The sequence below is a fragment of the Gorilla gorilla genome, chromosome 6 (assembly GCF_029281585.2).
Source record: "Gorilla gorilla gorilla isolate KB3781 chromosome 6, NHGRI_mGorGor1-v2.1_pri, whole genome shotgun sequence".
Taxonomy (NCBI): Eukaryota; Metazoa; Chordata; class Mammalia; order Primates; family Hominidae; genus Gorilla; species Gorilla gorilla.
In genome coordinates, this window is record NC_073230.2 from 39,935,409 (window position 1) to 39,958,758 (window position 23,350).

The window sequence follows — 23,350 nt, forward strand, 5'->3', positions numbered from 1 at the left end:
AAGGGCCCGCCCCCGCCCCCAGCCGTTCGGGCGTTCGCCCCTTCTGGGGCCCCCCTGCCCTGCTTCTGTGTGCTCAGCTCGCGTCGTGCAGTCCTCCCCACAGCGCCCGCGACCCTTCGCCTCTCAACCTGACTCCTTTGCAGCTCCTCCCACCCGCCCCACATGAAGCCCAGCCCCCACAACCTCTTACTTCTGCCCCTGAAAAATGGTTGTGAGCAGCGGAGGAGCTGGTTGATACGTGTAGGTTGTAGGTTTTTAACTTCTGCTTTGGTGGAGTGGGAGGAAAGAATCGAAGACCGGCCCCACTCTCTTCCCCGTCCATCATTGTCTCCACTGGCTTTCTGGGTGTCCACCTATAATGGGAGTCTGGAAAAATTCAGTGCTTGGACTCTGCTTTCAAGGTAATAGGCTCAGTGGGCTTGCATACTAATGCTTCAGGTAGCTTGCAGCACATGCAGCCTCCGTAGAAAAATCAGCTTCCTTTGTTTATCTGATGGAAGCCTTGGAATTTGTCCTGTTAGGTACGGTTGTCGATTGACCTTGCCTCCCCCTTCCCATTGGTCCTTAGTTTTGCTATTTCATCTTCTCCGGATTTTGCCTTTTGGTGAGAGATTAATCTCTCCAGATCAACCGCAATAAGAGAAAGTGTATTACTGACCAAACCGTTCAAATATAAAGGTGTTTTTCAGCAGCCTCACTGAATCTTTAATGCAGCATCTGAAATGGAATATTTGCAATGTATGTAATGAAGGCCAGAGAACAAAATAGAAACAGGATTATTTAATGAGCAAGCAAACACTGGAAGGGAATGATGTCATAATGTACTAGTGAACAGTAAATTGAAATGCTTTTTTGAAGTATTAAAAATAGTAATTGCCACCACTAGCTAATGAAGCATTTAGTTTCTTGCATTCCACAGGAAATGTAACATTTTAGAAGACTTATTGGCAAAAATTAAGTTCTCTAGGGAATAACAGAAAAGTGATGGGAGTGAAAAAATTGTGTTTGTGCGTAATTTTGAAATATATCCTCACACCTGTAATGCCAGCACTTTTAGAGACTGATATGAAAGGATCACTTGAGCCCAGGAGTTTGAGACCAGCCTGGATAACAAAGGGAAACACTGTCTCCACAAAAAAATTAAAAAATTAGTTGCATGTGAAAGCGCACTTGTAGTCCCAGCTACTCGGGAGGCTAAGGTGGGAACATCGCTTGAGCCCAGGAGGCTGAGGCTACAGTGACCCTTGATCCCACCACTGCACAGCCTGGGTGAGAGAGCAAGACCCTGTCTCAATCCCAGCACTTTGGGAGGCCGAGGCGGGTGGATCACCTGAGGTGAGGAGTTCAAAACCAGCCTGGACAACACGGTGAAACCCCGCCTCTACTAAAAATACAAAATTAGCTGCGCGTGGTGGCACATGCCTGTAATCCCAGCTACTTGGGAGGCTGAGGCACGAGAATCGCTTGAAGCCGGGAGGCAGAGGTTGCTGTGAGCCGAGATCACACCATTGCACTCCAGCCTGGGCAACAAGAGTGAAAAAAAAAGTTTTGGAAAGTGTGTGTTACATGCATAAGTCTTAGAATGACTGGTCTAGAATCTGTTCTTTATAACCTGTACATCAGGTGTTTTCAGAGGCTTTAGTTAAAGTATGTAAGATTTGCCCCAGGATAAATTAATCAGCTACCTAATTCTCCACTTTACTATTTTACTTCCAGGTGTAAATTAAAGGTGCGTGGCTCATTGAGTTGTGACTCTGACTTAACATGGTTTTAACTTGTGTGAGGGTACTTAGACTGCAAGTATTCAAAATTGCCGTGGGTCATGTTGACCATTAGTTCTTTTTTTTTTTTTTATTCTTGAGATGGAATCTCACTCTCTCACCCAGGCTGGAGTGCAGTGGAGCTCGGCTCACTACAAGCTCTGCCTCCTGGGTTCACGCCATTCTCCTGCCTCAGCCTCCCGAGTAGCTGGGACTACAGGCGCCCGCCACCGTGCCCCCACCGTGCCCGGCTAATTTTTTTGTATTTTTAGTAGAGACGGGGTTTCACAATGTTAGCCAGGATGGTCTCGATCTCCTGACCTCGTGATCCGCCCGCCTCGGCCTCCCAAAGTGCTGGGATTACAGGCGTGAGCCACCGCGCCCAGCCATGACCATTAGTTCTAAATGTGCGCTGAGATTGTGCATAGGGAAAATTCCTATACTTGGTCGTAATTTGTAACTTTTAAATAGAAGTGACTGAAGTAAAACCTTTGTTTTAAAAGTGATGCCTTTCAGCAGTCCGCTTGGTTAAGCATGATAACTTTGTCATTTGACATGGACCTAAAAGTAAAAGCCATCTTCTAATACTGCTGTGTTGAAGACCCAAAACTAGGCTTGTGGAAAATGTTAGTTCATCTTGTTTCTTGCACTTTTTCCACCTTTGAAGTCCTCAGATGTATTTTATTTTTATTTATTTATTTTGAGACGGAGTCTCGTTCTGTCACCCAGGCTGGAGTTCAGTGCAGTGGCGCGATCTCCGCTCACTGCAACTTTCACCTCCTGGGTTCAAGTGATTCTCCTGCCTCAGCCTCCCAAATAGCTGGGATTACAGGCATGCACCACCATACCTGGCTAATTTTTTATATTTTTGGTAGAGACGGGGTTTCACCATGTTGGTCAGGCTGGTCTAGAACTCCTGACCTCAAGTGATCCACCCGCCTTGGCCTCCCAAAGTACTGGGATTACAGGCATCAGGCCAGATGTATTTTAAATGAAAAATTCCTTCATTTGAATTTAAATGAACATCTATTAACTTTATCACTTGATCTTTTTTTTTCACTTTTATTTGGGTAACTTGTGGAAGTAAATTCTTCTGTAGATAGCATGTTAGCTTCTAGATGTCATTTTTCTAGTTTACTGATATACTTAACATTTAGAACATTTTAAGTGATTTTTTGAGTTCTACCATAACATTTAAAGTTGTTTCAAAATATTTACTCATTTCAACTTTTTACTGAATTGTTTAAAATTTAATATTTAACAAGGGATAATTTAACATTTAACAAGGGATAATAAGTGTGGCCGGGCGCAGTAGCTCATGCCTGTAATCCTAACACTTGAGGTGGATCACTTGAGCTCAGGAGTTCAAGACCAGCCTGGGCAATATGGCGGAACCCAGTCTCTACTAAAAATATAAACATTAGCTGGACGCGGTGGCGTGTGCCTGTAATCCCAGCTCCTCAGGAGGCTGAGGCAGGAGATTTGCTTGAATCTGGGAGGCGGAGGTTACAGTGAGCGAAGATCTGCCTACTGCACTCCAGCCTGGGCGACAGTGAGACCCTGTCTCAAACAAAACGAAACAAAACAAAAATTTATCTGACATTAGACCCTTTGGTGTGAAATAATTTATGGATACCTTCTCTGTAGTAAATTGGCTTGTTATAGATTGTGTATTCCAGAGTTTTGTTTGTTCCAATGTATAAATTATACTTGTCGGACTACCAAAATTTTTTGCTAAGTAGCATCAAATATATATCACATTAACTCTTTGTATTTTTTTTCATAAACAGGTTAGAACTTTTTTAACTACTCAAGTTAAAAGGGAATAGGTTATTTTCCAAAGAGATGTCATAAAAAGTTGAAATAATTACTTAATTTTTGACCACTTTTCTGATAGTTTATTGTTTTGTATACATAGCTAGCAGTTTTAAGTCTTAAGTAAACTGGATTTACCAAACTGTATTTCTAATACAAAAAAAGCAGAATAACAATTTTTTTTTTTAATTATACTTTAAGTTCTGGGATACATGTGCGGAACATTCAGGTTTGTTATATAGGTATACATGTGCCATGGTGGTTTGCTGCATCCATCAACCAGTCATCTAGATTTTAAGCCCCATATGCATTAGGTATTTGTCCTAATGCTCTCCCTCCCCTTGCCTCCCATCCCCCAACAGGCACCGGTCTGTGATGTTCCCCTCCCTGTGTCCATGTGTTCTCATTGTTCAACTCCCACTTATGAGTGAGAACATGCAGTGTTTGGTTTTGTGTTCCTGTGTTAGTTTGCTGAGAATGATGGTTTCCAGCTTCATCCATGTCTCTGCAAAGGACATGAACTCATTCTTTTTCGTGGCTGCATAGTATTCCATGGTGTGTATGTACCACATTTTCTTTATCCAGTCTATCATTGATGGGCATTTGGGTTGGTTCCAAGTCTTTGCTATTGTGAATAGTGCTGCAATAAACTTGTCTGTGTGTGTCTTTATAGTAGAATGATGTATAATCCTTCGGGTATATACCCAGTAGTGGGGTTGCTGGGTCAAATGGTATTTCTGGTTCTAGATCCTTGAGGAATCGCCACACTGTCTTCCACAATGATTGAACTAATTTACACTTCCATCAACAGTGTAAAAGCGTTCCTATTTCTCCACATCCTCTCCAGCATCTGTTGTTTCCTGACATTTTAATGATCACCATTCTAACTGGCATGAGATGGTATCTCATGGTTTTGATTTGCATTTCTCTAATGACCAGTGATGATGAGCTTTTTTTCATATGTTTATTGGCCACGTAGATATCTTCTTTTGAGAAGTGTCTGTTCATATCCTTCACCCACTTTTTGATGGGGTTGTTTTTTTTCTTGTAAATTTGTTTAAGTTCCTTGTAGAGTCTGGGTATTAGACCTTTGTCAGATGGGTAGATTGCAAAAATTTTCTCTCATTCGATAGGTTGCCTGTTCACTCTAATGCTAGTTTCTTTGGTTTAATTAGAGCTCTTTAGTTTTTTTAAATTTAAGCTCTTTAGTTTAATTAGATCCCATTTGTCAATTTTGTCTTTTGTTGCAATTGCTTTTGGTGTTTTAGTTACAAAGTCTTTGCCATGCCTATATCCTGAATGGTATTGCCTAGGTTTTCTTCTAGGGTTTTTGTGGTTTTAGGTCTTAGTTTAAGTCTTTAATCCATCCTCTGTTAATTTTTGTATAAGGTGTAAGGAAGGGGTCTAGTTTCAGTTTTCTGCATATGGCTTGCCTGTTTTCCCAGCACCAGTTATTGAATAGGGAATCCTTTCCCCATTGCTTATTTTGTCAGGTTTGTCAAAGAGCAGAGGGCTGTAGATGTGTGGTGTTATTTCTGAGACCTCTGTTCTGTCCCATTGGTCTATACGTCTAAAAAGCAGAAGTATAAAAGAGCTAGAACTAATCTTAACACTAGTTCCACCAGTGAATAAAGCAACCAGCAGCAGTGAAGAGAATGGCAAATTTTCCCGTTGGTGTGAGTGGACTGGTCACAAGAAAGTCTCCATGAGGTAGCAGAATGTTGCATTGAAAATTTAGAAATGGGTTGATATTAGGGGGATTGTTTATGTTGGAGTGCTACAACTATACTCAAGCCCTGAGTGATTCAGGTTTTGGTGACAGATGACTCACTGACAAGCCTTTTTTGGCAACTGCTATTAATGAAATCCTGTGGTGACAATAATGAAACATTTGGGTGGGTTTGTTTGATTCTTGTTGCAATAAGTAGTTCTTTGGAAAAAGAAAGAAGAAAACTGAAAGGTTAGATGGTTTTTCCTGATTTTGGCCATGCTTTTTGTATATGCTGAAATTATGAAAATCTCTGACTTAGCAGGGCTGCAGCATTGACAGAACAATGGAATAGTTTTCATTCAGGCTTTGGCATTGTGGCTAAGCAGAGTGGGTGTCAACTTGTGTACTAGAACTTTGAAATATCAGGAAGATTCCTTCGTTCTCTTATGGGTCCTCCCAGCTAGCAAGAATGTGCCTAATTTCTTTCTTTGGCTTAAGCCTTTGATCCCTAGTAAAATACTTATACACCATGAGTAATCATCTACTTCATGTCATTGATATGATTCAGATCCTTTGCTGAATGTAGATTTTTGCTAAAGGGAAGACTGCAGAAGGGCCCTAATCTACTGGGGATGGACAACAGAAAGATGCAGACACATAGGGAGAAGAGCCTACTTACCTACTTAATTTTAAGACTGCTCCTATTTTATATGGATTAAGAACTCAGGTTCTCCCTAAGATATTTTTAGAGGATATTATCTAAGCTGATATTTTTGGCAGTTTTTAAATCATATTTCAGTATTTTTGAAAATAACATTTATGATTAAAAAAAAAAATATATGTACTGGCCAGGCACAGTGGCTCATGTCTGTAATCCCAGCACTTTGGGAGGCCAAGATGGGAAGATCGCTTGAGCCCAGGAGTTCGAGACCAGCCTGGGCAACATAGGGAGACCTCATCTTTGCCAAAAAGTAAAAAAATTAGCCAGGTTTGGTGGTGCATGCCTGTAGTCCCAGCTACTTGGGAGGCTGGTGTGAGTGGACTGGTCACAAAAAAGTGAAGCAGGAGTATCACTTGAGCCCAGCAGGTCGAAGCTGCAGTGAGCCGAGATGGCACCACTGCACTCCAGCCTGGGTGACAGAGTAAAACCCTTTCTAAAAAAAAAAAAAAGAAAGAAAGAAAAGGTATCAAACCATAATCATGTTTCATGGCCTACCTTTTTCATGTGAAATACACCATTAATATTTTTCTGTATTAGTAAATAATTGAATTATGTTTTAAAATTGCCAAATAGTATTTTGTAGAAATACTGTTATTTATTTAACTGATCTCCTTTTTAGATACTTAGGTGGCATTCTAATTTTTCACTATTTTGAATAGCGCTGCAGAGAACATCCTTGTGGCTTTTTGCACCTTTTCTCATAAGTATAGAGACTTCATTGTAGCCATTTTTTTTGTGAAGTTTGTATTAAAATGGATTTTGAAACAGAACTTACTGAACACAATTTAAGTTACTCTGGGTGACTCTCTTCAGAGCAAATGTCACTCATACTGTGGCATTCTCCGTTTAACATAGAGTGATTTGCACATGGCTTCATTGGGCCCTAGCCGGCCAGACAGAGAGATGACAGAGATGTTAGTAATTATTTCCCAATGTCAATACTGTCCATAGTGATGGTGGTGTTTTCCGCTTCCCTTTATTTGATGCTTTTCTTCCATTGATTGGGAGACCACGTCTACTGAATCTGTTGTGTGAAATAAAATGACTCAGTCATGGGTTTTGAAAGGAAACCTAAAGCCTTCTTGGTATACTGTCAAGAGCTTTATAATAGCTGGTTTTGTTGGTAGATGTTTTTTTCATTTGTTTCTGGTTCTTGGCAGTTTTGTAGGTAATTAAGTTGTCAGAAGTGTGACTTCTGAATAAACTCTGGGTGTTCATTTAGATTTCAAATATGGGCCAGGTGCGGTGGCTCACAACTGTAAATCCCAGCACTTTGGGAGGCCGAGGCAGGTGGATCACTTGAGGCCAGGAGTTCGAGCCCAGCCTGGCCAACATGGTGAAACCCCCATCTCTACTAAAAGATATACAGACACACACACACACACACACACACAAATTAGCCGGGCGTGGTGGCACGTGCCTGTAGTCCCAGCTACTCCGGAGGCTGAGGCAGGAGAATCGCTTGAACCTGGGAGGCAGAGGTTGCAGTGAGCCGAGATCTTGCCATTGCACTCCAGCCTGGGTGACAGAGCAAGACTCTGTCTCAAGGAAAAAAAAAACAAAAAAAAAAACTAGATTTGAAATATGGCCCTCTACACTCGTGCCTTTCATCACACCACTGTGCTCATTGTCACAGGGTATGCTGAGTGTTCATATATGTGCACATGGCTACAAGTTTCTTTTTTTTTTTTTTTTTTTTGAGACGGAGTCTCACTCTGCCACCCAGGCTGGAGTGCAGTAAAACGATCTTCGTTCACTGCATCCTCCACCTCCTGGGTACAAGCAATTCTCCTGCCTCAGCCTCCCGAGTAGCTGAGATTACAGATGTGCACCACCACACCCGGCTATGTTTTGTATTTTTAGTAGAGTCAGGGTTTCACCCTGTTGGCCAGGCAGGTCTCAAACTCCTGAGCTCAGATGATCTGCCTGCCTCAGCCTCCCAAAGTGCTGGGATTACAGGCGTAAACCACCGCACCTGGCCTTTGCAAGATTCTTAATGAAACCCATGTCTGCCCCATGGCCTTCACTGACAGTATTAGGAATGTGTTAGGCTCCCTTTGGTGGGTGTGATGCACTCCCAGAAATTATAATATCTTTATTGCCTCATGAAATTTCAGTATTGAAATGAAGAAAATTGAAACGTTAAACATGAATTGATGTATAAAAGATTGCCAGGATAAAGTTCATTAACATTTCAATTAAATACATTGATTTAATTTAATAAATCAATTGATTTGATCATTTGTTGGGAAAGTTCTAATTTTTTTCCTGTAAGAAAAATGGTTTTTATAGCTTTGATGACATCTTTGTATATATTTTCAGGAACCTGGAGATAATGTTCCATTTATATCATCTCATTCAGAAAACCAGTCTTTATCATTACACCTTATGTTTTGTACAAATCGTTGTCTTATCCTCTAGCAGAGGATCTTTATATACAATATTTTTTTTTATACTTACAGCTCTGATAAATTCTCTCTTATCTCTTTTACCATATGAGAATCAAGATGTAAGTTTGGACCTAATTGTCATTAGGTGTGTAAGCTGGGGCAAGTTGCCTAATGTTTATGGACTTCAGTTTCTTCATCTATAAAATGAGAGTTTTAAAGTAGGTGACTGCTAAGATTATTTCCACTTCTATGATTCTAAGATGAAATTAGCAAACATTTGCTGAATACCTGTCATCAGAGGCTACATTGAGAAACATGCCCAGGACATTCCAGGACAGGCAGAAGTAATATTTAATGATAGCAATCTGAACAGAGGAACTTTCTGGGATGGTGAAAAATCTGTGCATTGATGAGGTATTTGACCATGAATGTGTGGATCCTCAAAACCTATGAACTCTGTACACTAAGATTTTTTATTTTATTTTATTTATTTTTTTGAGACGGAGTCTCGCTCTGTCACCCAGGCTGGAGTGCGGTGGCATGATCTCCGCTCGCTGCAGCCTCCGCCTCCTGGGTACAAGCGATTCTCCTGCCTTAGCCTCCCATGTAGCTGGGATTACAAGAGTATGCCACCATGCCCAGCTAATTTTTGTATTTTTAGTAGGAACAGGGTTTCACCATGTTGGCCAGGCTGGTCTCGAACTCCTGACCTCAAGTGATCTGCCAACCTTGGCCTCCCAAAGTGCTGGGATTACAGGTGTGAATCACTGCACCCGGCCTGATCTTTTTATTTTGTACTTTGTAATATATATCAAATCTAATTTAAAAGTTTTAGAAAATAAACCCTTCGGCCGGGCGTGGTGGCTCACGCCTGTAATCCCAGCACTTTGGGAGGCCGAGATGGGCAGATCACAAGGTCAGGAGTTTGAGACCAGCCTGGCCAACATGGTGAAACCCCATCTCTACTAAAAATACCAAAATTAGCCGGGCATGTAGCAGGCGTCTGTAATCCCAGCTACTCGGGAGGCTGAGGCACAAGAATCACTTGAAACCGGAAGGTGGAGGTTGCAGTGAGCTGAGATCACGCCACTATACTCCAGCCTAGGCAACAAGAGCAAAACTCCATCTCAAAAAAAAAAAAAAAGAAACTCTTCTACTTTGTAGCAAATCACCAAACCCTACAATCTTTAGTACTTTTGAAAGAGGCTTTTCAAAATTGCCATTTAATTAATATGATTTTCTTTCTTTAAATTGCTTATACTAGTACAGAGCTAGGAGATATAGTGACAGTTCTCCACTTGCATTCTTTAATTTTGAGCCTTACAAGTATGTAATTTACAAAAAAAAAAGAGTAACTCAAACAATAGCTCTGCTGTTTTTTTATATTCTATTTTCCACATACTGTTCTAAGCAAACATGGTGTCTTAGAGAAATAAAAGCCACTACTTAATATAGGAACCCAGACCTCTCTTGGATGCTCATATATATATTTATGTACTGAAAGCATAAATTTCTATTAAGTAGAGTCGTTTTCTTCACTCTTTGTAAGCAACAGCAAAGATTCTAAGTCCGTAAAGTGTGCCCTAAACATAATCTCTGCTTGTTATGAACTATTTTTAAAAACTATCCATGAGGGTCACCATGCAGTTCATTATTGTAATTCTATGAAGATGTATATTTTTCTAATTTTTTTCCTGTACATACATATGATAAAGTTTAGTTTATAAGCTAGGCACAAGAGATTAACAAAAAAATTTTTTTAATTAAATTTTAATTTAAAATGTTTCAACTTTTTAATTTTAAAAATTTTAAACTTTTTAAACAAATTTTTTTAAACATTTAGAAATCAGGCATAAGAGAGTAACAAAAATAACTAGTAGTAAAATAGAATATTTATAGCAGTATGCCAATATCACTACTCTTGGGCTTTGGGGTCATTATTAAGTAAAATAAGAATTACTCAAACACAAGCACCTTGATACTGCTGCAGTCAATCCGATAACTAAGATGGCTGTTCAGTGACTAACGAGAGGGTAGCCTGTACAGCGAGGATAAGCTGGATGATGGGATGATTCACAAGTCAAGTGGAATGGAGAGGGACAGTGTAAGATTTCATCATGCTCCTCAGAATGGCACACAATTTAAGACTTATGAATTGTTTATTACTGAAACTTTCCATTTAAAATTTTCAGAATGTGGTTGACCATGACTAACTGGAGCCATTGAAAATGAAACTGGGCAAGGTGCAGTGGCTCACACCTATAATCCCAGCACTTCGGGAGGCCAAACGGGAGGATTACCTGAGGCCACAAGTTTGAGACCAGCCTGGACAACATAGACCCTGTCTCTATTTAAAAAAAAAAGAAAGTGAAACTGCAGGTCAGGGGGACTGCTGTAATGAAGAAAATACCAATCCATCACAAACTCTGTCGGAAAACAGAAGAGGAGGGAACATTTCTCAACTTATTTTATGAGGCCAGCATTACATTAATACCAAAGCCAGACAAATTATTATAAGAAAAAAACAAAGATCAATATCCCTCATGAACATTGATGCAAAAATCCTTAACTAGATAGTTGCAAAAAAAAATCCAGTAATACATAAAAGGAATAATACATCATAACCAAATGGGGTTTGTCACAGGTTGGTTTCATATTTGAAAATATCCATTCACAATATTAATAAATAATAGGGTAAAGCTATATGGTCCTCTACAGTTGGCAAATGGGAAGGGAAGGTAGAAGGCGAAAGCTCCTGGGGTTTTTATGTATATGCTTGTCCCTCCCACCCAGAATCACAACTTGTCAGAATTCACTTTTCAAAGTTAGGCCTTCATGATAGGCACATTCTTTAAAAGAAAATGTTTAATGTGAAACATCATACATACACAGAAAAGTGCTTCCCTTCCCAATATATAGATCACACTGATTGATCACAATTGTGTGTAATCACCTCACAAGTCTAGAAATATTAATATTGACAGCACCCCAGAAGTGACTCTTATGTCCTTTCCTACTTTTCTTTTTCCTCAACGCTAACCACCCTCTCCACTTGTAACACCATAGATTACTCTGTTTCTTCACTTTATGGAAATATAATCATATATTATGCGTGCTTTTGTGTTCGGCTTCTTTTGTTCAGAATTATGCTTGTGGAATTCATCTATGCCGTTGCATATTCCTGTGGTTTCATTTCTTCTCATAACTGTGTAGTGCTCCCTTTGGTGATACACCACAATTTATTTATTCAACTGTTGACAGGCATTCGGTTGTTTCATCATGGGCTATTACAAATAATGCTATCATGAGCATTTTTTAGATGTCTCTTGGTGCACGTGTGCAAATCATTTTGTTGGATATATACTTAAGAGTGGAATTGATGGATTATGGGGAATACCTATCTTCGCTTTTAGTAGATATGAAATTGTTTTCCGAAACAGTGGAACCAATTAACTTTATCACTGGTGTTCTTCATGCTCCTTGCCAACACTGGGCATTATCCATCCTTTTAATTACAGTAATTCTGGTGGGGTATGTAGTGTCATCTCATTATTGTTTTACATCACATTTTTTGATTTGTTGATGAGGCTGGACACTTTTTTATAGGTCTGCTGGTCATTGGGCTATCCTCTTTTTGTGACGTACATGCTCCAAATCTTATCCTGTTTTTCAATTGGATTGTCTTTTCTTTATTTGTTGAAGTTCTTTTTATATTATTGAAAAAAGCCATTTAAGACTTATATGTGCTGCAAATTCTTTTCCCTCTCTGTTGCTTGCCTTTTCAGTATCTTAATGGTGTCTTTTTTACACCATAATTGAAATGTGGTCAACTATATTAGTCTTTCCCATTGTGGTTAGTGCTTTTTAAATGCCATTTAAGACATTTTTACTAATTTGATGTCCTGAAGATATTTTTCTGTATTACCTTCTAGATCAGTGTTGTCTAATAAAAATACTAAGTGAGCTGCATACGTAATTTAAAATTTGTAGTATCCACATTAAGAGAGCAAAATAATCAGATAAAACTAATTTTAATATTGTGTTATTTAACTCACTCCAAATTAGTATTTCAAAGTTTCAATATAAAAATTGAGATATTTCACATTGTTTTTTCCTGCTAAGTAATTAAAATCCAATGCAAATTTTACTTAATAGCACATCTCAAATGTTCAGTATCCATACATGGGCAGAGCAGTTCTAGAAGATTTATTGTTTTTACCCTTTCACATTATATCTTATGTTCCACCTGAAAATGATTTTTTGAATGAATTGTGAGGTAGAAATCATTACTTACTCATTTGGGCATCCAGTTGCCTTAAGACCACTTTATTGAATATAAAGACAGTCCTATCTTCACTGTTCTGTTATGCTACTTTGGTATTAAAGTGTCCACATATGTGTGTCTTGTTTCTGTATTCTGTGTCATTTGTCTATTTTTCTATGCTTGCACCAGTATTACACTATCTTATTATAATTTTTATAATAAGTTTTGATACCTGGTAAAGAAGAATTTCTTCTTAGGAGAGTCTTGGCTACTCTTGACCCTTTACATTTCCATATAAATTATAATCAGCTTGCCAGGTTCTGCAAAAATATCTTTTGGAGTTTTGATTGAGATTGTATTGAATCTAAGGATCAGTTTGAGGAGAGCACTTCTTTTTATATTATCTGTTCATCAGATGCTCTCATCTGGGTAGGATCTGGACATGCTGTGCCTTCCAGACTCTGCTACTTTTCCCTTTCTGGCGTGGAAGCAGCTAACTGAGAGGGAGGCTCAACCTTCAGCTTTGATGAGAGCACTGGAGGGCCCCCTCCCTCTTTTTGCAGGAGACTTTCCTTAAGGGCAGAAAGTCCCTGGCAAGATTCTGGAATTCTAGGATGAAGAAAAATGAAGTCTGGGAGGAACCAGACCCAAAAAAACACAATAAAAAACAAAACTCTGTCCCCTGTATCTATGTAGCAGGGGCCTTGTACACTGTGTGTGAGTTCTCAGGGGTCACCTGTTCTTGCATTGACTTGAACCTAGGGCACATCAACACAACTTACCCTACTTGAGAACAGATTAACGCTTTTTACTCCTCACTCTCCTCTTTCTCTGTCATCAGTCCTACAGTTTGCTTTGTGGTTTCAGACCAAGTTCCACTGAGAAACCAGTTCCAAAGGTAGAGGCTTGTATGTCCTAGCTGACTAGACAGGAGAGGAAAGGAACAGACTGTCTTGGCCGGGCGGGCGGATCACTTGAGGTCAGGAGTTTGAGACCAGCTTGGCCAACATAGTGAAACCCCATCTCTACTAAAAATACAAAAAATTAGCCAGGCATGGTGGCGGGCGCCTGTAATCCCAGCTACTCGGGAGGCTGAAGTGGGAGAATCACTTGAACTAAGAGGTGGAGGTTGCAGTGAACCAAGATCACACCACTGTACTCCAGCCTGGGCAACAGAGTGAGACTGTCTCAAAAAGAAGAAAAGACTGTCTAGAAAAAGGTAATCTCTAGAATCGGAAGAGGGTTAACAAAATGAGGATTAAGGCAAAATACAGTTAGTAATAAGATAACAAGGAATCTGCTCATGGAAAAGGGGTCCTTGTAACTTACTGAGGCTGAACGTTGGTTTACCATCTTACATTTTCTACGTCCATTAAATCAGCCTTCTGGGAATCCACAGTCCTGGCAATTCTGAACTGCCCCAGTAGGAGGGAAGCCATCTCTCCAGGGTGAGATAGGTGAGCCATCAGGTCTGGTTGTGGGAGTCCACAGTCCTGGCACTTCTGAACTGCCCCAGTAGGAGGAAAGCCATCTCTCCAAGGTGAGATTTGTGAGCTGTCAGGTCTGGCTGAGAGAATCCACAGTCCTGGCAATTCTGAACTGCCCCAGTATGAGGGAAACCATCTCCCCAGGGTAAGATTTGTGAGACGTCAGGTCTGGTTGTGGGAGTCCACAGTCCTGGCACTTCTGAACTGCCCCAGTATGAGGGAAGCCATCTCTCCAGGGTGAGATTCATGAGCCATCAGGTCTCGTTGGGAGAATCCACAGTCCTGGCAACTCTGAACTGCCCCAGTATGAGGGAAACCATCTCTCCAGGGTAAGATTTGTGAGTCGTCAGGTCTGGTTGTGGGAATCCACGGTCCTGGCACTTCCGAACTGCCCCAGTATGAGGGAAGCCATCTCTCCAGGGTGAGATTCATGAGCCATCAGGTCTCGCTGGGAGAATCCACAGTCCTGGCAATTCTGAACTGCCCCAGTATGAGGGAAACCATCTCTCCACGGTGAGATTTGTGAGCCATCAGGTCTGGTTGTGGGAGTCCACAGTCCTGGAAATTCTGAACTGCCCCAGTAGGAGGGAAGCCATCTCTCTAGGATAAGATGCAGGGGTGTACTAGGTTGTGGGGATTAGAGTACAGGGGACTAGCAAGAGGTGCTATGAGGAGGGCGAGGGGGAAAGATAGGAGGACACTTGGAAAGGGGTGCCTGACGAGCAGGGCGGTGGCATACGGACGCTCTGGAATTGACAGAGGAAGAGCTGGGCAGGGAGTTCCGGGAGGTAGGGTGCTGGGAAGGGGCGACATTAGTCAGCTGGGGGAAACGGGTATGCTGGAAAACTGAACAGCTTGGACGGTCCTGGAGAGGAGGCTGAGGGCAGGAAGTTTGAGGAGTAAGGGGAGGAAGGAGGGCTGGAAGACGAGAGCCAGAAGGAACAGAAAGAAATGGAGGCCAGGGTTGAGGCCGAGAAATTGGAGGTAGCTTTCTGGTCATTTTTCCAAATGAGTGCTGTAGTAACTAACTCACTTGTCCAAACGAGTCAGAATGAATAACTGAGATGTGCTGAGACTGACTCCAGCATTTATCTCCTCAGGACATTCCATCACAGAATGCCTATTATGAAACATACATTTATCTCCTTAGGACATTTCTTGACGCAATGCCCATTATGAAACATACATGCTCCCTTTTGTTCTAGCGAGGAGGCCCCATCAATCAGGGAAATGGTCCCAGTTTCTCAGTTTAAGAGTGGTCATGGGATGTAGCAAAGAAAATAAATGGGTCTGTAATTATTGGTCCTTGTTCTTGGGATACCATGTAGTTTTGCCCCTCCATAGGCAAAGATTGATCAAGGGGCTAACAGAGGCAGGGGCTTGGGGCCTAGGAGAGCAGTTCTGAATCAGGAATTGGGAAAATGAGAAGTCAGTATCCTAGTCTCTTTTCCTTACTACATTGTTCAAAGCCCTTTCACATCATTTACCTCACTGTGTGAATGCACATGATTAGAGATGTTACGTTCATTTTATCAATGAGGACACTAAAGACCAGAAAACGAACTACCAGTAGGCATAAAGCAGGTGGGACTAGAACTTGGCCAGAAAGAGGGCTGGTGGGAGGGAGCACAGAATGGCACAAAGTGCTTACCAGCATCTTTGCCTCCTCCTATGTCTCTGGACAGGATCTTGGAGGAGGAGCTTAAGAGCAGAACTGTACTTTTCGTAGCTTACCTTTTAGTTCCTGTGTTCCCTTCGTTTGATGCCTTTCTGTTCACTGGAACCAGAAACATAAGGCCAAAGCTGGTACACTCTCTGCCCATTGAAACTGTGCCCCAAAGAGCTGAAGAAAGCAGTAACAGAAATCTTCGAGCTTGCAGGATGGCAGATAAGAAACAACTTGCTAAAATAAAACTCCCTCCCCTTCTAAGAGAATGAAATTAGCTAAAATTGGTTAAAACGAATATGGCCAATGAATATATGTAGAATGAACTTGCTGATATCACAACCCAAATTTCTACCACATGTTTCATACTGACTCCTCTTGTTTCATACTAACTCCCCCTGAATTTGTGTATGGGATCCATGAGGAGGCATGGAGAGATAACTGTGCATGCCTGAGGGACTTTGCAGATGTTCCCTTTCCTTCTACCAACCACTTGCTAATCCCAGAATCAGCCCCCTAACCTGTTCTAATAAAAGTACTGCCTTAAAGCCAGCACAGGGAGACAGATTTGAGCTGGACTCCTGTCTCCTTGTTGAGTAACCTGCAATGAAAAGCTTTTCTTTTCTCAAAAACCTGGTGTCATAGTATTGGCTTTGTAAACCAAAAATAAAATTCAAAGGCACCCCTGCAACCATCCCAATGGATTCCCTCCTCAGCCAGGGCACCCTAAAATTTAACCAAAAAAGACTGGTTCAGGCCTTGAAGCCAGGTGGAGGTTGAACTTGCTTCATTATACCCTTCCAGCATTACTATCAACACAGACCTTAAGAAACATTTACAGTCTATTCTCTCTAAAGCCTGATACTTGGAGGCTTCATCTGCATGATAAAACCTCCGCAACCCCTTGTCTTCACCCAGACATTCTTTTCTATAGATAAAAACTCTTTCAGCCAATTGCCAATCAGAACATGTTTAAGTGTACCTATGACTTGGAAGCCTCCTTCTTTGAGTTGTCCCACCCTTCCAGATCAAACCAATGTAAATCTTAATATATTGGTGGATGTATTGAAGGGGGCCTGCCCCTCCACACCTGTGGGTATTTCTCGCAAGGTGGAGACGAGAGACTGAGAAAAGAAATAAGACACGGAGACAAAGTATAGAGGACGAAAAGTGGGCCCAGGGGACCGGCGCTCAGCAAGTTAGGACCTGCACCAGCGCTGGTCTCTGAGTTCCCTCAGTATTAATTGATCACTATCTTTACTATCTTGGTGAGGGGAATGTGGTGTAACTATAGGGTGATGGTGGGGAGAGGGTCAGCAGAAAAACATTTGAGCAAAGGAATCTGTGTCATAAATAAGGAAAGGTGTTGTGCCTGGATGTGCACGTAGGCTAGTTTTATGTTTAACTTTACATAAACATCTCAGTGCGGTAAAAAGTAACAGAGCAGTATTGCCACCATGATGTCTCGCCTCCAGCCATAAGGCGGTTTTCTCCTATCTCAGAATAGAATGTATGCTCGGTTTTAAACCAAGTCATTCCATTCCCAGAGACATGCAGGAAACAAATGCCTTCCTCTTATCTCAACTGCATAGAAGTCTTCCTCTTTCACTAATCCTCCTCAGCACTGACCCTTTACAGGTGTCGGGCTGAGGGGCTGTAAGGTCTTTCCCTTCCCACGAGGCCATATCTTAGGCTGTCTCAGTGGGGAGAAACCTGGACAATACCCAGGCTTTCTTGGGCAGGGGTCCCTGCGGCCTTCCACAGTGCATTGTGTCTCTGGTTAATAGAGAATGGACAGTGGCGATGACTTTCACAAAGCATACTGCCTGCAAACACATTTTTAACAAAGCACATCCTGCACAGCCCTGAATTCCTTAAACCTCGAGTCAATACTGTCAGGCCTCTGAGCCCAAGCCAACCCATCGCATCCCCTGTGACTTGCACGTATATGCCCAGATGGCCTAAAGTAACTGAAGAATCACAAAAGAAGTGAAAATGCCCTGCCCCGCCTTAACTGATGACATTCTACCACAAAAGAAGTGTAAATGGCTGGTCCTTGCCTTAACTGATGACATTCCCCCACAAAAGAAGTGAAAATGGCCGGTCCTTGCCTTAAGTGATGACATTACCTTGTGAAAGTCCTTTTCCTGGCTCCTCCTGGCTCAAAAACCTTCCTTACTGAGCACCTTGTGACCCCCACTCCTACCCACCAGAGAACAAACCCCCTTTGACCGTAATTTTCCTTTACCTACCCAAATCTTATAAAACGGCCCCACCCCTATCTCCCTTCGCTGACTCTCTTTTTGGACTCAGCCCGCCTGCACCCAGGTGATTAAAAGCTTTATTGCTCACACAAAGCCTGTTTGGTGGTCTGTTCACACGGACACGCATGAAAAATACAGCACATGTTTCTGTGAGCACAGGGTTGGGACAAGAGTTACAGATTAACAGCATATCAGAGCAGAACAATTTTTCTTAGTGCAGATCAAAATGGAGTTTCTTATATCTTCCTTTTTCTACGTAGACACAGTAACAATCTGATCTCTCTTTGTTTTCCCCATAATGTATTATGTCTCCATAAAATGTATAAAAGCAAGCTGGAGCCCAACCACCTTGGGCATGTGTCCTCAGGACCTTCTAAGGCTGTGTCACAGGTACGTCTTTAACCTTGGCAAAATAAACTTTCTAAATTGATTCAGACTTGTCTCAAATACTTTTTGGTTTACAAATTGGCAACCGATGAAAGAGACTCTGAGTATAGGTGGCCTCAACCTTTGACAAATCTATTGATATTTAGTACCAGCTTTTAGCTATCTTTATGGTCGAAACCAATAGGACAATTGGCTGAGACCTGGGAGCCCTCCTCCCTCCAGAGAATCCTGATCTCCCCAAATTTGGTTGAGATCCAAAGTGTCTTTTGCTGTACAACTCCTTTTCTAGAGTTTTACTTGCTTCCAACAAGGAAAGCAAGTTTTCCTGCTTCCATGACAATAGAAGGCAGGTAACTCCTTTCTGGAGTTAGAGCTCACTTCCAACAGAGAAGGCGAGTTTGAGTTTTCCTGCTTCTGGAATGGTAGAGAGCAGTCTTCAGCCTGAGACCCATTCCTAGGTAAGTGACTGAATTGGGGTTTCATCTTGGTTAAAGTTATGATGCAGCTGGTCGTAGTTTCTCCTTACTGTTACAGCGCTCAGTAATCATATTGTTGGGTTTTTGTTGTTGTTTGTTCTGGTCTTTCTCCCATCAGATTTGACCAATTCTGCCTGACTTAGTCAAATCTGAATAAAAATTCCAAATTGTAGGGAACAAGGCCTCTCTGAATTAGCTAAAATTCCTTGCTGCTGTGAAAGAAAAAAAATCAATTTCTGGTTACTTCCTGTCTTTAAAAAAAAATTGTTCTTTCATTTACTTTTTCTCTACCCTATTCCTCCTTCCCCACTTTGCCATACTCAGTACGAAGAAAAATCTAGAGATGACTCAAACCCCTTAAAGAACACAGAACAAAGGCACCACTCACCCCATTTGGGGGTGTTCTGTTTTCTTTGTGGAGTTTCAAGGGTCATGGGCAGATTCTTCATAGGTCTAAAGTTCTGCTTTCCTGTATTACATTACCTCACCTCTTTGGCTTTTGTGAGTAGCAGAGATTACCTTGTACTGTGAGAGGATTTGACCTTGATGTGTGTACTGGTGGATGAGAGCTACAAAGTTAAAGCTGACTGAGGACAGTTTACAGGAAGCAGTCTTCACTGTTTTGTTTTTTCCACCTAGGAAGTTGTTTAGGATCCTAATTCTAATTCAGAGGTGCACTCTACAGAGTCTTCTCCATTGCCTTTCCTCTCAAAATTAATCTTGATTGGCTTCTCTGGGCATTTGCGTAAGGAACTGAAAGTCATTTTCATAGATAAATGAGAGAATGAGTTTCCTCAGCTCCCTAAAGGGCATTTTGCTTCTCCCAGCTGAAAGCCTCCCCTGGATTACTAGGGGCTAAGTGGGAGTGTCTAGTGGGTTGACCCCCAGCAACGTGCAGCAGCCCTACAGGGAACCCCCAACAAAATTAGTTTTAAAAGGCTTGTCCAAGAAATGAATATAGGAGCTGGTCGTTCCATGCTTTGAGCCCTCCTGGAGGTGCTAGACCTCTGGAGACAAAAATGACTCGGTGGATAACACGCTATGGAGTCCTGCCAATAACCGGCACACTTCAACCCATTCCACTAAACCCTAGGCCTTTAAAAAAAAAAAAAAAAAAAAGGTGGGAAACAATCTAAGAATGGGAAAAACAAGGAGAATGACTCCCTTTCAGGCACTCTGTTGGTTTTATGGCACCTCTGCTTGCAAGTGTTTGTGTAAAATGGTCTTTATGGTCTTTTTGTGCACAATTACATCAAGGAAATTTCAGAGCCCAAAGGTCAACCTGCAACTATAAGGTTCCTAAGTTATCTATCTCTTTCTTTTCTGCCTGCTTTAAGTCTGCTGTTACTTTTCTACTGAGATAGAATCCACTGTTTGTATTCAACCATTTCGTTTTTGTTATTGTTAATTGTTTTTGCAAACCAATGAGTTTGTATTAATATCTCCTGGCTAGAGTTCTGAAGTAAAAGCTATAGAATCTTTGTGTGAGTGTGTATGTGTGTGTTTATGTGTACATATGCATATTTTGTTATGTGTTTTGGCCACAGGGACCAAATGTGGCTTAAACTTACAGAGTACTCATAAATAAGCCCAAACGCTTTTCAAGTTCACGTGACAGTAAAATCTTTTTTTTCTTTTTCTTTTTTTATTTTTTTTTTTGAGACAGAGTCTCACTCTGTTGCCCAGGCTAGAGTGCAGTGGCATGATCTCGGCTCACTGCAAACTCTGCCGCCTGAGTTCAAGCGATTCTCCTTCCTTAGCCTCTCTAGTAGCTGGGATTACAGGTGCCTGCCACTGTGCCTGGATAATTTTTGTAGTTTTAGTAGAGACGGGGTTTCACCATCTTGGCCAGGCTGGTCTTGAACTCCTGACCTCGTGATCCACCCACCTCGGCCTCCCAAAGTGCTGGGATTACAGGCATTAGCCACCACGCCCGGCTGACAGTAAAATCTTTAATCTAGCTTTAAAATTACTTGTAAAGTAATATGAGAAATGTCTTAAGAATTGTCAGCATACATTTTTGTTTGCATTTATTGATCAAGAGATTTCATACTTACCCCTGCTAAATACTATAAGGTGTCAAAATTTGGCATAAGCATTATTAAACTATAAACCCAGCCCAAAACAGAATGATCTTTGCTTGTGTGGTTTTTTTGTTGTTGTTGTTGTTGTTTTTTTGAAACATAGTCTTGCTTTGTCACCTTGGCTGGAGTGCAGTGGCGCGAACTTGGCTCACTGCAACTTCTACCTCCCAGGCTCAAGCGATTCTCTGCCTCAGCCTCTTGAGTAGCTGGGACTACAGGCATGTGCCACCATGCCTGGCTAATTTTTATATTTTTAATGGAGACGGAGTTTCACCATGTTGGCCAGGCTGGTCTCAAACTCCTGGCATCAAGTGATCGACCCAACTCGGCCTCACAAAGTGCCAGGATTTACACATGTGAGCCACCGTGCCAGCCGTGCTGTGTAATTTTTGATAAAGAAGACATTGATATTAGTTTAGTGAAAATAACTAAATCTTGAATTATGTGGTAAAATAACCATATATTTAATGTTAAGTTTCTTACTTAGGTAAACACCTGAAATTCACAGACTATAAAATGGTTGACAGGGAAATAACTTTAAATGACAACTATTTGCAGTTTTCATAAATAGGTAAACAATTAAAATAATTAGTTAAATGTAATGGAATAAATACTTATAGACAAACTTGTCATAATTTAGAATGTAAAGTTAAATCAAATACATATTTAATTAAATGTTTGGATATTTTCCAATTAAAAAATTATATTGTAGGAAAACATTGTTTCAAAAAAAAGTATGCTCTTATTAAAAGTTAATTTTTGTCTAATTCAAAGCTTTAAAGGTTATGTATCAAAGAGGAACCAGGAAATAAGAAAGAAGTTATATAATCAAAGAGGTATTTTTGGTAAGAAAGCTAAAAGAAAAATATGTGAGAAAGAGTCTTTTATGGTGAATTTTTTTCCTAAAATAAAATGACAGGGTTGTTTAAGAAAGAAGGATATGTAGGACAAACCAGAAAGTCCAAGCATGTCGTGAATGGTCTAGGTCATAATACAGTTAGTAAAAAGGGAATTTATAAAAATGTTATGTGATTAATTGACTATAATGAAATTATAATAGTTTTTCTAAAAAACTGGACTTCAGTATTAAAAATACACTCAATAATTGGTTAAAACAAGATTTCATTAGAAAAATTGAGTTACTCTTAGTGCAAGAAGTTTTTAATTTCTAAATTCAATAATCTGTTTCTTTTTGAAACTACTCAAATATCTCAAGCTTAATAATCTATAGAAGAAAAATTTTGAAAAGCAAATGAAAAATCTTTTGGTTCTGCTTTTGTCTGCATGTCTGTTATATCTATGATTATATGTGCCATGTGGAAGTGATATTTCGCTGTTAAACTCTATGAAAGAGTTCTAATTTGACTTAAAGAAATGTAAGGGCTTGGCCGGGCATGGTGGTTCACACCTGTAATCCCAGCACTTTGGGAGGCCAAGGCGGGTGGATCATGAGGTCAAGAGTTCGAGACCAGCCTGGCCAAGATGGTGAAACCCCATCTCTACTAAAAATGCAAAAAATTAGCTGGGCGTGGTGGCAGGCACCTGTAATCCCAGCTACTCAGGAGGCTGAGGCAGGAGAATTGCTTGAACCCAGGAGATGGAGGTTGCAGTGACCTGAGACTGCGCCACTGCACTCCAGCTTGGGTGACAGAGCAAGACTCTGTCCCAAAGAAAAAAAAAAAGAAAAGAAATGGAAGGGCCTTCAGACTGATACAAGCTAGTTCAGATGCCTTTTAATTCACATGACTTCGGCAGTCTTTGGTAAGATTAATTTGGTAAACTTAATCTCAAAATTCTCTGCAATAGTTTAAAATCTTAAAATCATGTTAAGTAACCTCGGTTTTTTTCACTAGGAATTTGGGTTACTAAGAGTTAAAATAGTAGTAATATTAAAGAAGTAAAAAAGTATAAAAGAAAATGTAGTTTTTTTCCTAGTTAAGAGGCTATTTGAGTCATTTTAAATTAAAGAGAAAATTATACTATATTAGTTCATTCTTACATTGCTGTAAAGAACTACCTGAGACTAGGTAATTTGTAAAGATAAAAGGTTTAATTGACTCACAGTTCTTCAGGCTGTACAGGAAGCATGAATGGGAGGCCTCAGGAAACTTACAATCATAGCAGAAGTCATAGAGGAAGGGAGCACATCTCCACATGTGGAAGTGTGAGAGAGAGAATGCAAAGGGGAAAGTGCAACACACTTTCAAAAACCAGATCTTGTGAGAACTCGCTATCACAAGAACAGCAAGGGGAAAACCACCCCCATGATCCAGTCACCTCCCACCAGGTCCCTTCCCTGACATTGAGTATTATGATTCAACATGA

At 40.8% G+C, this 23,350-nt stretch overlaps 1 protein-coding gene and 1 long non-coding RNA gene across 5 annotated transcripts in view; both read left to right on the forward strand.

Annotated features, from left to right (window-relative positions):
* The window catches only part of AVL9 (AVL9 cell migration associated), a 91,842-nt gene that overhangs the window by 822 nt on the left and 67,670 nt on the right, over positions 1 to 23,350 (forward strand). The gene's annotated exons all lie outside the window — the stretch shown is intronic.
* LOC129523808 (uncharacterized) lies at positions 2 to 20,072 on the forward strand. The gene is made up of 2 exons (XR_008667441.2): positions 2 to 401; positions 10,590 to 20,072. It is a non-coding gene; the product is annotated as an uncharacterized lncRNA (long non-coding RNA).